The 16,299-nt window shown below is 37.8% G+C and overlaps 1 pseudogene; it reads right to left on the bottom strand.

Annotated features, from left to right (window-relative positions):
• Positions 1 to 1,773: 1,773 nt before the first annotated feature.
• Positions 1,774 to 14,012, bottom strand: LOC127079735 (oligopeptide transporter 3-like; annotated as a pseudogene).
• Positions 14,013 to 16,299: the final 2,287 nt, after the last annotated feature.

The following is a 16,299-nucleotide window of genomic DNA, read 5'->3' as shown; positions in this document are numbered from 1 at the left end:
GTGGGAATGAAAATCAATTGAATTATGTACAACAAAGCCTAATGAATTAAATAATTTAATGCTAAACTTGATTCTAAACAAACCCTAAAACTAAGGGAACATGTGAATTGCATGAGGTTTCTAAAGCCTAAGGGGAATAATGTCAACATACAATAAATCAATCAATATGGATTAATTTCTAAAACCTAATTGCAAATTAATAAAAAATCTAATTAAATCGTAATTAATATGCTAATTACATGATTAAAAAAATTAAAACAAACTAATCAAATCATGCATTAATTCTAAAAGTTAAATTTCATGTAAAATATGCAAAAATAAAATTTAAATCATGTAAAAATTTATTAAATATTAAAAGAAATGAAAACTAATATGTGATAACACTAAAACACACCACATATTTGGCTCAATTTGCACATGTTTTTATCGTTGTTTTGCTTTCATTTCTAGTATTATGTTTGTATTTTGTCTAGATTTTAGGTACTTAACCATGTGAGAGCCGTATGTGAAGAAACGAGGCAAATCAGATGAAAAACAGAGAAAAATGTGTGTTTTGCACTCACGGTGTCCAACATGGCGTTCACCATAGAGGTAGCCATGATGTGGCTGACGTGTCCCATGATCTAACAGTCACAAAGACCAAGTATCAACATTTTATGAAGGTGACGTTCCCCATAGGGGGTATGACGGTCGCAATCCCCTATAAAAGCGAAACGGTCAAACTAGTTGAAGCATTCCTCCCCATTACCCCTTTTTTCTCTCACACAAATTTAGCAGCTTTGATTGGTTTTCCAGAGCTTTGTAGCACTATAAATAGTTCTTGAAACTCACATTTGATATCATCGAAGCTTAGTACAACTTAAGCCATATATTTATATTTTTAAGAGCTTTAATCCTTCACATTGCAGGATTATTGCATTGTTGTTGTTGTTGAGTTTGGAACACTTTATTTATAGCATTAATCTTGCTAGCATTACTTTCCTATTCAAGTTTTCCTTTAAATTATTTTTATATCAGAATCACTACAACAAACAAGACCTTAGACATCGCTTTTTTTAGCCTTAGACAGCGCTTTAAAGCGCTGTCTAAACCTCCGCTGCTAAAGGTTTAGACAGCGCTTTTTTAAATCTTAAAAGCGCTGTCTAAGCCCCCCCCCTTAGACAGCGCTTTGGCCAAAAGCGCTTTATAAGACCCTCTTATTTTAAATTTTTTAGGTATACCTTAGACAGCACTTTTGAAAAGCGCTGTCTAAGCCCCACCCCCTTAGACAGCGCTTTGGCCAAAAGCGCTTTCTAAGACCCTCCCAATTTTTTGCTACATCCAGGCAACGATGCATTAACTCTTGCTCTTTTGACATTGTACTCGACCGGTACAATGCGTTGCTTATGAACAACGACCTAACATTCACATTATTTTGTAGTTGATCCATGTCATAGAAATTCGAGAAAAATTTACGTTAGTGTCGTCTGCCTAACACAACTCTCTCATTTTATTCGAACTTGGGACCGACTATGCATAGTAAAATAACATAGACAAAATTAAAAAGAAAATAACAAACAATAAAAATAAAAATAATATTTTTTTGAATTTTTTTAATTCCTTAGACAAAATTGGAATAATTCACATGGTCAAGCAAGAAGCATATACACAATAATTGCTAAGCAATTGGTTATTAGGTAGTCCTTTCACCTATACTCCAAGCCTAATTTGTTTCCCACCCCAGAAGACAAAAACAGATACAAAAGAGAAAGTTTAGTCCAGGAGGCTTCTCTATTAGAATACAGGACAACCATTCACCACAATTCCTGGTGCAGTAGGGCAAGTAGCCAATGGGAAATGATCCAATTCAGTTCCCCACCATCTCAGACTATGGCCTGCATTTTGCAGAGCAAAGAAAATCAAAACAGCCATAAGAGCCGTGCCTGCATCAAGTGCCACCGATAGAACATAATTGTATTTCTGCCACCAACGTTTGTGGAAGCGAAACACAAAGAAGTTGAAGAACATTCCGGTCAATAGCCAGGTTGCAATGTTGGTTGGAGTTGCAGGTGGCATTCCAGCAAAACCATTAAATATAATTGGTACATTTATCATAGCAATCCATTTTTTGTCAGGGTAGATTTTGCTAAACACCCAAACAGGAACCGGTAACACAACTCCAATCAAGAATAACCATACCAGGTTCCGGTACAATCCACCCGGTCCAAATAGTCGTCTTGGTCCGATCAAACCCCATATAACCGATCCATCAAATGTCACTCGGTATTTCGGGCAAGTCCAAGGACTGTCACGGTGAGCATTATCATCCATGCAAATGTCCTTAATGCTATCCAACATCCACCAAGCCACTGAAACATTCATCACTTCAGCAACTAGAGTTCCTACCAGCTATTTAGGCATTTCAAAGTAAATAACTACATAAATAATGATTGATAAGAAAAAAAAAGCTTAAACTAGGAGATTTTGAGATGAAAAAGACCTGTGCTATATACATGCATCGAGGAGGAATTTTCATGTAGTGCCCGAGTTTGATATCTGACAAGAAAGATAGCGCATGGGCAGTGGTGATTCTCCCATAAATCTTAAAGAGCAAATTTGCAATTGGTGTTCCAGGAAGGACATACCCAATCATGAACTGTGCTATAATGTCATATCCAAGTTGCTGCAAGGTAACCAACCACACTCATGTTAAAATCATAAACTCCTCCATGCATCAAAATAGTATGTTAAAATCGAGATTCGATAGAAAAGAAAGTACTATACTAGAGATGGAAGAAATACCTGGTTGGTAGTTGCTTGGATGACACCAATTGGGAGGGTTACAACAGAAGCTAAGGCGAAAGCCAAGAGCATACCCCACCATGGAAGTTGCACATCCACTTTCCATACCAAAGACATTATTATGGATAGTGCCATGCTCCCAAATAATACAATGAGGAACCACCATTCTGGTACTGTATTATAAGCCTTCATGAGTCTACCATGCACATCCAATTTTACATTACTCATCGCTGTTCTGCTTTGTCTCAATATTTTTCTGCGAGCGAACATGAAACTATGTCAGTGAGGGTCACGATAAGTCGATAAGAAATAAATCTATTATACAGGCTTTGAGAACAGCCTACCTGCCCTTAAACAATGCTACATGAGTGAGGGTTGACGTAAACCTAGCGAAACCTGCTCCAATAGATAATGCGTAGAGAGGACTGAGGTATAACTTGCTATATTTGTTGTATGCATCTATGTTAAGATCATATTCTTCATTTAAAATCTTAGTAGTGTCATACTTTTGTCCATCGTGAGTGAACAACTGATTAGAGAATATAGGAAACTTTCTAGCATCGAAAGTGTTAAACTTCCAGTAACATATAGGTAGAATTATATAGACAAACATGATAAATCCAACTCCCATATTAACAATGGAAGTCCATGGTGCAACAAGAGGGCTGCCACGATAAGCTGAAATCCCAGCCCAATCAAATGTGAAGGCGCCGACTCCAAGTCCTCGGTAACCTGATCCAACTTGATGTGCTGTTACGTTATTCGGCCACACCTAGCAAACCCATGAGAAGAATGTTAATACTGTGAAAAGATATCCAGGGAATGCATAATACAGGAAGCTTAGAGCCATTGCAATGAGGAAAAATTGCATCCTTGTAAGTCCTTTTGATTTTTCATTTTTTTCATGGAGAGCCCTGTAGCATAAGGTTTATGATGTAATCAAAACTAGTACTAGAGTATAAAATAGTAGTAACAAACTAGCAAGTTTTCATCTTAAGGTATCCGTGTCAACATGTCAGTGTGACTTAATATAGAAGTAAGGGTAAAAGAATGAACCTAAAGAGAGAGACTTGTGCGAGGTTTGCTGGCCACCACATTTCAATTAGGTTCACCAGATACCTCCTCAGAATCCCAGCCCATCCAAACCCTATTAACTGCAAACTCAATTTACAACTATATAAAGCAAATTTATCACAGAATATTTTACCCATGGAAAGATATATACTCAACTCATCTTCTACACTTTTTTCATGATAAGATAATCGTAATAATAACCTGTGCGCTTATGACGATGAGGAGAGCGAGAAGAAAACTGAGAGATTCTTTATAATAAGCTTTCATAATAGTAATGGCACCAATGGAGTAAACATCACCACCACCGCCGGAGGAGGAAACACCACAGTTAGCGAAGATAGCGATGATAACATGCTCCTTCATGTTAAACGGTCCAGGATTTAGAGTAAAACGCCATCCAACAAAACTATACTCCTTCGTCGGAAGAGTTGCGGCCATGAACTTTCCGATTGGGAGAACAGCGATTTGCATGAGAATGGCTGATATAGTGAGAGGCTGAGTTCGCTGTTAGGGTTCGCTGGAGGGGTTTAATCGCAGGAGGGAAAACAAAAAGAACTGAGAACGAAAATAGAAGTCTGAAATTTAATTTTAATTAGACCTTAGACAGCGCTTTTGTGGAAAGCGCTTTCTAAGATATGCCTTAGACAGCGCTTTCCAAAAGCGCTTTCTAAACCCCCACCTTAGACAGCGCTTTTGGTTTTAATTTTTTTTTAATTGAAAGACTTTAAACAGCGCTTTCTCAAAAGCGCTGACTAAGGTCTATATTTAAAAGCGCTTTCTAAAAGCGCTGTCTAAGGAGGGGTCTTAGACAGCGCTTTCTAAAAGCGCTGTCTAAGACCCCCCCTTAGACAGCGCTTTCATTATTTTTTTAGAACATTTTCCGTGTTTTATTTTTATTTTAACCTTAGACAACGCTTTCTTTTAAAAGCGCTGTCTAAGATGCACTGTTAAAAAACCTTTTTGGCGTAGTGAATTAAGACTCCGTTTGGAGCAGGTTCTTATTATTAGTAGTATTATTTATTTCTTTTGTTTATTTACTTTGCATGCTTGTTATTTTCTTGCCTTACTTTAATTGTTATTTTCTTGCCTTACTTTAATTTCAAAGTTAATTTTATTTCATTTCACGTTCGTAATTTTAATCGCCTGATATGTTTAATTCTAATTTTTTTCATCGCTTTATTATTTACTATGACCATGTCCAAATAATCTACTAGTCCTGGAATGTGATTGTCATACCCCGATTTTGATCCTGAAATTTTTCCATTTTTTCTTTTATTTTTGCATTTGCATACATTCATCAGTATAAAATGGATTTTAATATCTTGACTTTTCTTTATTTTTAATTTGATTTTAATTTCAAATTAAGTTTAATTCCAATTGTCAATTTAATCTTAATTGTTTATTTTTACTAATGAATAAAACTCTAATCGATTTTTTATTTCCAAATGAATGTTAGAGTTGATATCCAAGTAATTTTAAATGAATTATAGATTATTTTGTTTTTTTTTTAATTTGGTTTTTTGCTGATTTGTTATTAGTAATTAAATTGATATTCAAACTAATATTGGATTATTCCTAAAAAATCCACATCCATTTTTATAATCAAAATTCAAAATCCAAAATCCAAAATCCATTTTATAACCATAGTTCATTTCAAATCAAAATAGTGCATACACCATTTCATAACATTTAGTAATATTTAACTCTCAAACCTTCATTACATAATTCCAAGTCACATGTGGGATCCTATTACATAAACCATTTCCATTCACTCTGGTGGTATCTCCTAACTGCCTCTCAATTCTTCTCGTTTGGAGACGTGGACTGTGATCGGTAGCTAAATCCTCAATAGAGTACTTGGGCATTCCAGCATATTGCATTATACAGTGAAAGGTTGCAAATAAAACCTTTAGAGCACTAACCTCCGCTGAGAGATTAATTATCTCTGCTCTTGACTAATCAACATGAAAGCATAAATGGTCAACCGAACCAGCAAATTGAGCAAGCAAATCGTTGGCATTATTTCCTCCTAAGTTGAAACCATTACGTGCATCTTGCATGATTACAGCAGCTGTTTCATTCCTTGAAGGAATATTAGATTTTGAAACTGCAGCCATAATCCATAGGCCCTGTTGGGTTAAAAAAGAAGACTGTTATGTTGGATCGTGAATGTTGCGGGATGCGGTAGGTTTGCTGTTTCATGTTACCGTTTGTGTGCATAACAGCTCACTGCAGTTGCATTTTGGCTATGGTATGTGGATGCTTCAACTGCTATTGGAAGCGTGACAGTCCTTCCGCTGTTCCAATTATTTGAGATGCCGTTGTGCTGTCATGGATGATGGGAACTTGACTGGCTACCAATTTCGGTTTAACCTTGAGGGATGCTTTAGGAAAGACAACTTGCTAATGGACTTGCTTGTTTTTCTTTGGTATTGAGGTCAGTGTCAAAACACAGTGAGCAGCTAGAATTTTTATCAAGGTTTCGGGAAAAGTCATAGCTGCAAACGATTCCTTCTGCCTTTACTTCCATCTCTTTGAGCAAAGTCAGGGGGAAATGCATCTTAAATCAAGCATGCCGGAACCAGCAGCCGCCGAACCTCCAGTCTTGAAGGAAGTGAATGAACCAAAGGCCGAAGCTGAGAAGATGAAGAAAATCACTGCAAAACCAAAGCATGTGGATGTAATTGATATATTAAGTTCTATTATAACAGTTAGAAGCAAAGCTGCATGTGATTTGACTAACAAACCTGAGGAGATTTGTTGACATTGATGCTGCTGATGCTAACAATGAACTTGCTGTTGTTGAGTATCTTGATGACATTTACAAGCTCTACAAGTTAGTTGAAAATGAGAGCCGTCTTCATGACTACAGGGACTCACAACCAGAGATTCAGGTTCAACAAGATGTGTTGGCACCTTCGAATAACATTCCCGCTCTGAACGCAAATACTTTATTGAGAATTTGGACAAAACAATTGGTTCCAAGGCTTCGTATGACACTTGTTCTGCTGTTGGACACTTTCTGTTTTGCAGAATGGCTACCGTTGGTTCAGGCCGGCCTAAAGGTTTTGACTTTGCCCAATTTGAGAAGGTTAAACCTGCGAAAAAGCCAACAGCATACCAACTTCTGCAATAACACCATTTGTCCCGGTGGATTGAAAACCCGAAAGGGCGATCCAGGCAAAAGTTAGGGGCATAAAGGCATAAACTGCATCAGTTGTTACTGATTAACACCGAAGAATTTGAGGTGGAAGGTTAATCCAGTTACTCCCCTCAGAAGCAAGGTTTTGGGAAGTCATATCTAGTAGGGATGTTAGTGGTCACTGAATTCAATGTAAACCTTTCCTTATTGCCATTTTCAAAAATGTAACACTCTATGGAGCTACGCCATTTGTGTGCTACCATTCTTGAATAAAATATAAGTCTTCCCAATCATTGTTAATTTGTGTTCATCTATGCTCTTCTTTGTTATGCAAAATGTCATTTATTTGTTAATAATGAAGTTTTGAAACTTGGAAAAAGAATTTTGAAACTTAGAACAAATTTACTTTGATACATGTGAAAATTGAAGGAAAATCATTTGTTTCCCCAAAAGCCTCAAGGTTGCATAAATATCCCTGGAGCACCAACAAAAGTCTCCATGGAATACAACTTATGAATCCTCTAGAAGGATGGACCTTTGGTTATTTATAACTGTCAATCATGATAGTTTCTCCTCTGGATGCGCCTGTTAATTGTACGGGTCTGAGTTATTGGTGTTGAGGAATCAGAATCTCTGTCCCTACAAACACCCAGTCTGCCAAGCGTCAGCATTTTCATAATCATGATCATTCATACATCAAAAAAAAATCCAAATCATGCATAGCCGAAAGTTATTTCGTGCTCATTGTGCATTGACCTAGGTCTTGGTGTCAATCCTATGTCCTGGGACCTCTAATTCCAGTTTGTCTTTGGTATCCTTAAACCAATATCCGGTTTTCGCAGTCATTTTCAAATCCAAGTTTGGTTCAATACTATTCAGGTCATATATGAACCTGTTGTTGAACCTTTTTATTTCGGGGTCCGGTCATACTTGAACCTGCTCTGAAGATTCTTTGTTCAATCCTATTCAGGTCATGTATGAACCTGTTGTTGAACCCTTTTTATTCCGGGGTCCGGTCATACTTGAACCTGCTCTGAAGATTCTTTGTTCAATCCTATTCAGGTCATGTATGAACCTGTTGTTGAACCCTTTTATTCCGGGGTCCGGTCATACTTGAACCTGCTCTGAAGATTCTTTGTTCAACCCTATTCAGGTCATATGTGAACCTGTTGTTGAACCCTTTTATTCCGGGGTCCGGTCATACTTGAACCCGCTCTGAAGATTCTTTGTTCACTCTTATTTAGGTCATATGTGAACCTGTTGTTGAACCCTTTTATTCCGGGGTCCGGTCATACTTGAACCTGCTCTGAAGATTCTTTGTTCAATCCTATTCAGGTCATGTTTGAACTTGTTGTTGAACCCTTATTCCGGTGTCAGGTCATACTTGAACCTGTGCTGAAGCTGTTTCTCTCTTTGTTCAATACCTTTCAGGTCATGTTTGAACCTGTTGTTGAACCCTTATTCCGGTGTCAGGTCATACTTGAACCTGTACTGAAGTTTTTCTCTATTTGTTCAATACTATTCAGGTCATGTATGAACCTGTTGTTGAGCTTTATTCCGGTGTCAGGTCATACATGAACCTGTTCTGAAGAGTTTTCTCCTTGATTATTCCCCAGCGTTGTCAGGTCATATATGAACCTGTTGTAGCATCTTTTCCTTTATTCGGGTTCGGTAAGTCATGTGTGAACTTACTACCGAAATCCCTTGTATTCTAAGTGTCGTTCATCAAATCTCACTTTGAATACTCCCCGGTGTGTGTCTGATTCTCCAGCAGAACTGTTTTCCCCAGCAAGTTGTTTTTACCCCATTTGTCTGTCTTCCTGTGGACCATCAGCATTCCCCACAACTTGGTCTGTCTGGCAGCATCCCCTGTCAAGGGTCCACCATATCTCTAGCAGATAAAAACAGCAAAAAAGAACCATACCTTCATGCATCCATGCATATCATATCACGTCATATCATGTCATATCATATCATATCACATCATGTCATAGGGATTCAGGATCAAAATCCGGGTCTTCTTAGTATTTAACCATCTCCCACTATGATCATATGAAGAACGTCCTGCTTCATATTCTCTAGTTGAAGACGCTTAAATAGGGGCAACTGTCATACCCCGATTTTGATCCTGAAATTTTTCCATTTTTTCTTTTATTTTTGCATTTGCATACATTCATCAGTATAAAATGGATTTTAATATCTTGACTTTTCTTTATTTTTAATTTGATTTTAATTTCAAATTAAGTTTAATTCCAATTGTCAATTTAATCTTAATTGTTTATTTTTACTAATGATTAAAACTCTAATCGATTTTTTATTTCCAAATGAATGTTAGAGTTGATATCCAAGTAATTTTAAATGAATTATAGATTATTTTGTTTTTTTTTAATTTGGTTTTTTGCTGATTTGTTATTAGTAATTAAATTGATATTCAAACTAATATTGGATTATTCCTAAAAAATCCACATCCATTTTTATAATCAAAATTCAAAATCCAAAATCCAAAATCCATTTTATAACCATAGTTCATTTCAAATCAAAATAGTGCATACACCATTTCATAACATTTAGTAATATTTAACTCTCAAACCTTCATTACATAATTCCAAGTCACATGTGGGATCCTATTACATAAACCATTTCCATTCACTCTGGTGGTATCTCCTAACTGCCTCTCAATTCTTCTCGTTTGGAGACGTGGACTGTGATCGGTAGCTAAATCCTCAATAGAGTACTTGGGCATTCCAGCATATTGCATTATACAGTGAAAGGTTGCAAATAAAACCTTTAGAGCACTAACCTCCGCTGAGAGATTAATTATCTCTGCTCTTGACTAATCAACATGAAAGCATAAATGGTCAACCGAACCAGCAAATTGAGCAAGCAAATCGTTGGCATTATTTCCTCCTAAGTTGAAACCATTACGTGCATCTTGCATGATTACAGCAGCTGTTTCATTCCTTGAAGGAATATTAGATTTTGAAACTGCAGCCATAATCCATAGGCCCTGTTGGGTTAAAAAAGAAGATTGTTATGTTGGATCGTGAATGTTGCGGGATGCGGTAGGTTTGCTGTTTCATGTTACCGTTTGTGTGCATAACAGCTCACTGCAGTTGCATTTTGGCTATGGTATGTGGATGCTTCAACTGCTATTGGAAGCGTGACAGTCCTTCCGCTGTTCCAATTATTTGAGATGCCGTTGTGCTGTCATGGATGATGGGAACTTGACTGGCTACCAATTTCGGTTTAACCTTGAGGGATGCTTTAGGAAAGACAACTTGCTAATGGACTTGCTTGTTTTTCTTTGGTATTGAGGTCAGTGTCAAAACACAGTGAGCAGCTAGAATTTTTATCAAGGTTTCGGGAAAAGTCATAGCTGCAAACGATTCCTTCTGCCTTTACTTCCATCTCTTTGAGCAAAGTCAGGGGGAAATGCATCTTAAATCAAGCATGCCGGAACCAGCAGCCGCCGAACCTCCAGTCTTGAAGGAAGTGAATGAACCAAAGGCCGAAGCTGAGAAGATGAAGAAAATCACTGCAAAACCAAAGCATGCGGATGTAATTGATATATTAAGTTCTATTATAACAGTTAGAAGCAAAGCTGCATGTGATTTGACTAACAAACCTGAGGAGATTTGTTGACATTGATGCTGCTGATGCTAACAATGAACTTGCTGTTGTTGAGTATCTTGATGACATTTATAAGCTCTACAAGTTAGTTGAAAATGAGAGCCGTCTTCATGACTACAGGGACTCACAACCAGAGATTCAGGTTCAACAAGATGTGTTGGCACCTTCGAATAACATTCCCGCTCTGAACGCAAATACTTTATTGAGAATTTGGACAAAACAATTGGTTCCAAGGCTTCGTATGACACTTGTTCTGCTGTTGGACACTTTCTGTTTTGCAGAATGGCTACCGTTGGTTCAGGCCGGCCTAAAGGTTTTGACTTTGCCCAATTTGAGAAGGTTAAACCTGCGAAAAAGCCAACAGCATACCAACTTCTGCAATAACACCATTTGTCCCGGTGGATTGAAAACCCGAAAGGGCGATCCAGGCAAAAGTTAGGGGCATAAAGGCATAAACTGCATCAGTTGTTACTGATTAACACCGAAGAATTTGAGGTGGAAGGTTAATCCAGTTACTCCCCTCAGAAGCAAGGTTTTGGGAAGTCATATCTAGTAGGGATGTTAGTGGTCACTGAATTCAATGTAAACCTTTCCTTATTGCCATTTTCAAAAATGTAACACTCTATGGAGCTACGCCATTTGTGTGCTACCATTCTTGAATAAAATATAAGTCTTCCCAATCATTGTTAATTTGTGTTCATCTATGCTCTTCTTTGTTATGCAAAATGTCATTTATTTGTTAATAATGAAGTTTTGAAACTTGGAAAAAGAATTTTGAAACTTAGAACAAATTTACTTTGATACATGTGAAAATTGAAGGAAAATCATTTGTTTCCCCAAAAGCCTCAAGGTTGCATAAATATCCCTGGAGCACCAACAAAAGTCTCCATGGAATACAACTTATGAATCCTCTAGAAGGATGGACCTTTGGTTATTTATAACTGTCAATCATGATAGTTTCTCCTCTGGATGCGCCTGTTAATTGTACGGGTCTGAGTTATTGGTGTTGAGGAATCAGAATCTCTGTCCCTACAAACACCCAGTCTGCCAAGCGTCAGCATTTTCATAATCATGATCATTCATACATCAAAAAAAAATCCAAATCATGCATAGCCGAAAGTTATTTCGTGCTCATTGTGCATTGACCTAGGTCTTGGTGTCAATCCTATGTCCTGGGACCTCTAATTCCAGTTTGTCTTTGGTATCCTTAAACCAATATCCGGTTTTCGCAGTCATTTTCAAATCCAAGTTTGGTTCAATACTATTCAGGTCATATATGAACCTGTTGTTGAACCTTTTTATTTCGGGGTCCGGTCATACTTGAACCTGCTCTGAAGATTCTTTGTTCAATCCTATTCAGGTCATGTATGAACCTGTTGTTGAACCCTTTTTATTCCGGGGTCCGGTCATACTTGAACCTGCTCTGAAGATTCTTTGTTCAATCCTATTCAGGTCATGTATGAACCTGTTGTTGAACCCTTTTATTCCGGGGTCCGGTCATACTTGAACCTGCTCTGAAGATTCTTTGTTCAACCCTATTCAGGTCATATGTGAACCTGTTGTTGAACCCTTTTATTCCGGGGTCCGGTCATACTTGAACCCGCTCTGAAGATTCTTTGTTCACTCTTATTTAGGTCATATGTGAACCTGTTGTTGAACCCTTTTATTCCGGGGTCCGGTCATACTTGAACCTGCTCTGAAGATTCTTTGTTCAATCCTATTCAGGTCATGTTTGAACTTGTTGTTGAACCCTTATTCCGGTGTCAGGTCATACTTGAACCTGTGCTGAAGCTGTTTCTCTCTTTGTTCAATACCTTTCAGGTCATGTTTGAACCTGTTGTTGAACCCTTATTCCGGTGTCAGGTCATACTTGAACCTGTACTGAAGTTTTTCTCTATTTGTTCAATACTATTCAGGTCATGTATGAACCTGTTGTTGAGCTTTATTCCGGTGTCAGGTCATACATGAACCTGTTCTGAAGAGTTTTCTCCTTGATTATTCCCCAGCGTTGTCAGGTCATATATGAACCTGTTGTAGCATCTTTTCCTTTATTCGGGTTCGGTAAGTCATGTGTGAACTTACTACCGAAATCCCTTGTATTCTAAGTGTCGTTCATCAAATCTCACTTTGAATACTCCCCGGTGTGTGTCTGATTCTCCAGCAGAACTGTTTTCCCCAGCAAGTTGTTTTTACCCCATTTGTCTGTCTTCCTGTGGACCATCAGCATTCCCCACAACTTGGTCTGTCTGGCAGCATCCCCTGTCAAGGGTCCACCATATCTCTAGCAGATAAAAACAGCAAAAAAGAACCATACCTTCATGCATCCATGCATATCATATCACGTCATATCATGTCATATCATATCATATCACATCATGTCATAGGGATTCAGGATCAAAATCCGGGTCTTCTTAGTATTTAACCATCTCCCACTATGATCATATGAAGAACGTCCTGCTTCATATTCTCTAGTTGAAGACGCTTAAATAGGGGCAACTGTCATACCCCGATTTTGATCCTGAAATTTTTCCATTTTTTCTTTTATTTTTGCATTTGCATACATTCATCAGTATAAAATGGATTTTAATATCTTGACTTTTCTTTATTTTAATTTGATTTTAATTTCAAATTAAGTTTAATTCCAATTGTCAATTTAATCTTAATTGTTTATTTTTACTAATGATTAAAACTCTAATCGATTTTTTATTTCCAAATGAATGTTAGAGTTGATATCCAAGTAATTTTAAATGAATTATAGATTATTTTGTTTTTTTTTTAATTTGGTTTTTTGCTGATTTGTTATTAGTAATTAAATTGATATTCAAACTAATATTGGATTATTCCTAAAAAATCCACATCCATTTTTATAATCAAAATTCAAAATCCAAAATCCAAAATCCATTTTATAACCATAGTTCATTTCAAATCAAAATAGTGCATACACCATTTCATAACATTTAGTAATATTTAACTCTCAAACCTTCATTACATAATTCCAAGTCACATGTGGGATCCTATTACATAAACCATTTCCATTCACTCTGGTGGTATCTCCTAACTGCCTCTCAATTCTTCTCGTTTGGAGACGTGGACTGTGATCGGTAGCTAAATCCTCAATAGAGTACTTGGGCATTCCAGCATATTGCATTATACAGTGAAAGGTTGCAAATAAAACCTTTAGAGCACTAACCTCCGCTGAGAGATTAATTATCTCTGCTCTTGACTAATCAACATGAAAGCATAAATGGTCAACCGAACCAGCAAATTGAGCAAGCAAATCGTTGGCATTATTTCCTCCTAAGTTGAAACCATTACGTGCATCTTGCATGATTACAGCAGCTGTTTCATTCCTTGAAGGAATATTAGATTTTGAAACTGCAGCCATAATCCATAGGCCCTGTTGGGTTAAAAAAGAAGACTGTTATGTTGGATCGTGAATGTTGCGGGATGCGGTAGGTTTGCTGTTTCATGTTACCGTTTGTGTGCATAACAGCTCACTGCAGTTGCATTTTGGCTATGGTATGTGGATGCTTCAACTGCTATTGGAAGCGTGACAGTCCTTCCGCTGTTCCAATTATTTGAGATGCCGTTGTGCTGTCATGGATGATGGGAACTTGACTGGCTACCAATTTCGGTTTAACCTTGAGGGATGCTTTAGGAAAGACAACTTGCTAATGGACTTGCTTGTTTTTCTTTGGTATTGAGGTCAGTGTCAAAACACAGTGAGCAGCTAGAATTTTTATCAAGGTTTCGGGAAAAGTCATAGCTGCAAACGATTCCTTCTGCCTTTACTTCCATCTCTTTGAGCAAAGTCAGGGGGAAATGCATCTTAAATCAAGCATGCCGGAACCAGCAGCCGCCGAACCTCCAGTCTTGAAGGAAGTGAATGAACCAAAGGCCGAAGCTGAGAAGATGAAGAAAATCACTGCAAAACCAAAGCATGCGGATGTAATTGATATATTAAGTTCTATTATAACAGTTAGAAGCAAAGCTGCATGTGATTTGACTAACAAACCTGAGGAGATTTGTTGACATTGATGCTGCTGATGCTAACAATGAACTTGCTGTTGTTGAGTATCTTGATGACATTTACAAGCTCTACAAGTTAGTTGAAAATGAGAGCCGTCTTCATGACTACAGGGACTCACAACCAGAGATTCAGGTTCAACAAGATGTGTTGGCACCTTCGAATAACATTCCCGCTCTGAACGCAAATACTTTATTGAGAATTTGGACAAGACAATTGGTTCCAAGGCTTCGTATGACACTTGTTCTGCTGTTGGACACTTTCTGTTTTGCAGAATGGCTACCGTTGGTTCAGGCCGGCCTAAAGGTTTTGACTTTGCCCAATTTGAGAAGGTTAAACCTGCGAAAAAGCCAACAGCATACCAACTTCTGCAATAACACCATTTGTTCACCTGTAACAAACGATAATTAGCATAACAACAGATATTTTACTCGAGAGAGGAATTGTGAATTTCAAGTTTAAAGAGTTCAATAGTGCAGTCGAGAACCTTTCTGCTTGTGTGCAGCTAGACAAGGATAATAAGTCTGCCTACACATATTTGGGCCTGGCATTATCTTCAATTGGTGAATATAGGAAAGCTGAGGAAGCATATCTAAAATCACTTCAACTTGATAAAAGTTTCCTTGAAGCATGGGGACACCTGGCTCAGTTCTATCAAGAGTTATCAAATCCGACAAAAGCTTTTGAGTGTCTAACTGAAGTGCTGCAAATTGACGGGAGGTTTGCAAGAGCTTATCATTTGCGAGGCCTTTCGTTCCATGCAATGGGAGAGCATAGGAAAGCTATCAAAGATTTGACAATGGGGTTGAATATCGATGGTGCCAACATTGAGTCCTTATATTTACGAGCTGCATGCTACCATGCTGTCGGACAATACAAAGGCGATCAAGGATTATGATGCTGCACTGGATTTGGAATTGGACTCGATGGATAAGTTTGTGCTCCAGTGTCTTGCCTTTTATCAGAAAGAGATTGCTCTTCACACGACCTCTCAAATCTGTTCCTGCCATTTCATCGGATAAAACTCCAGAGAGGCCTGTAAAAAAAACAAAACCCGGATCGGCATGTTAATGAGGCTGTTATCGTAGCAAATATTAGTTACAATGATATTCTATTTAATGAAGAAAGAAACCTGAAACCAGTCTTCAGAGAGATTCAAACAGCAAAACGAGAGGTGCAGCGGTTTGCCTCACATGCTACATGTGAAATGGTTGAAAATGGAGGGACTCAAACTCCTTTTAATCTATTTGACAAACGATATTCCTGACACGCTACCACAAATTCCTCGTTTCATATCAGAGCCACATGAATCGAATTTGGGATGTGTGAGTCCATCAGATGTCTCTGCCAGCAAACAAATATCCAGGAGTGAAGCTTGTTCTCATTCCTCTGCGAGTCCCATCTTGGAAAGGGATCCTCATACAAGTGTTAATTTTGCTTTGGGTCACTTAACGAAAAAACTGGACTCGAGCCATCCAAAACCGAGTACACCAACAAGGCTGTGATAAAACCGAAATCGATGTTCAATCTTTCACTGCAGTAAAAAAAAAAATAAGATTAACAGCCAAGCAGTAAGAATCCAAAAAAATTCCCAATTTGGGCATTAAGACAAATTCAAGAGGAAAGTACATGGTTCATATTACCG

Source organism: Lathyrus oleraceus, chromosome 5, assembly GCF_024323335.1.
Source record: "Lathyrus oleraceus cultivar Zhongwan6 chromosome 5, CAAS_Psat_ZW6_1.0, whole genome shotgun sequence".
Taxonomy (NCBI): Eukaryota; Viridiplantae; Streptophyta; class Magnoliopsida; order Fabales; family Fabaceae; genus Lathyrus; species Lathyrus oleraceus.
Note: the sequence above shows the minus strand (reverse complement) of the source record. Positions and strands in the feature narration are given on the sequence as shown.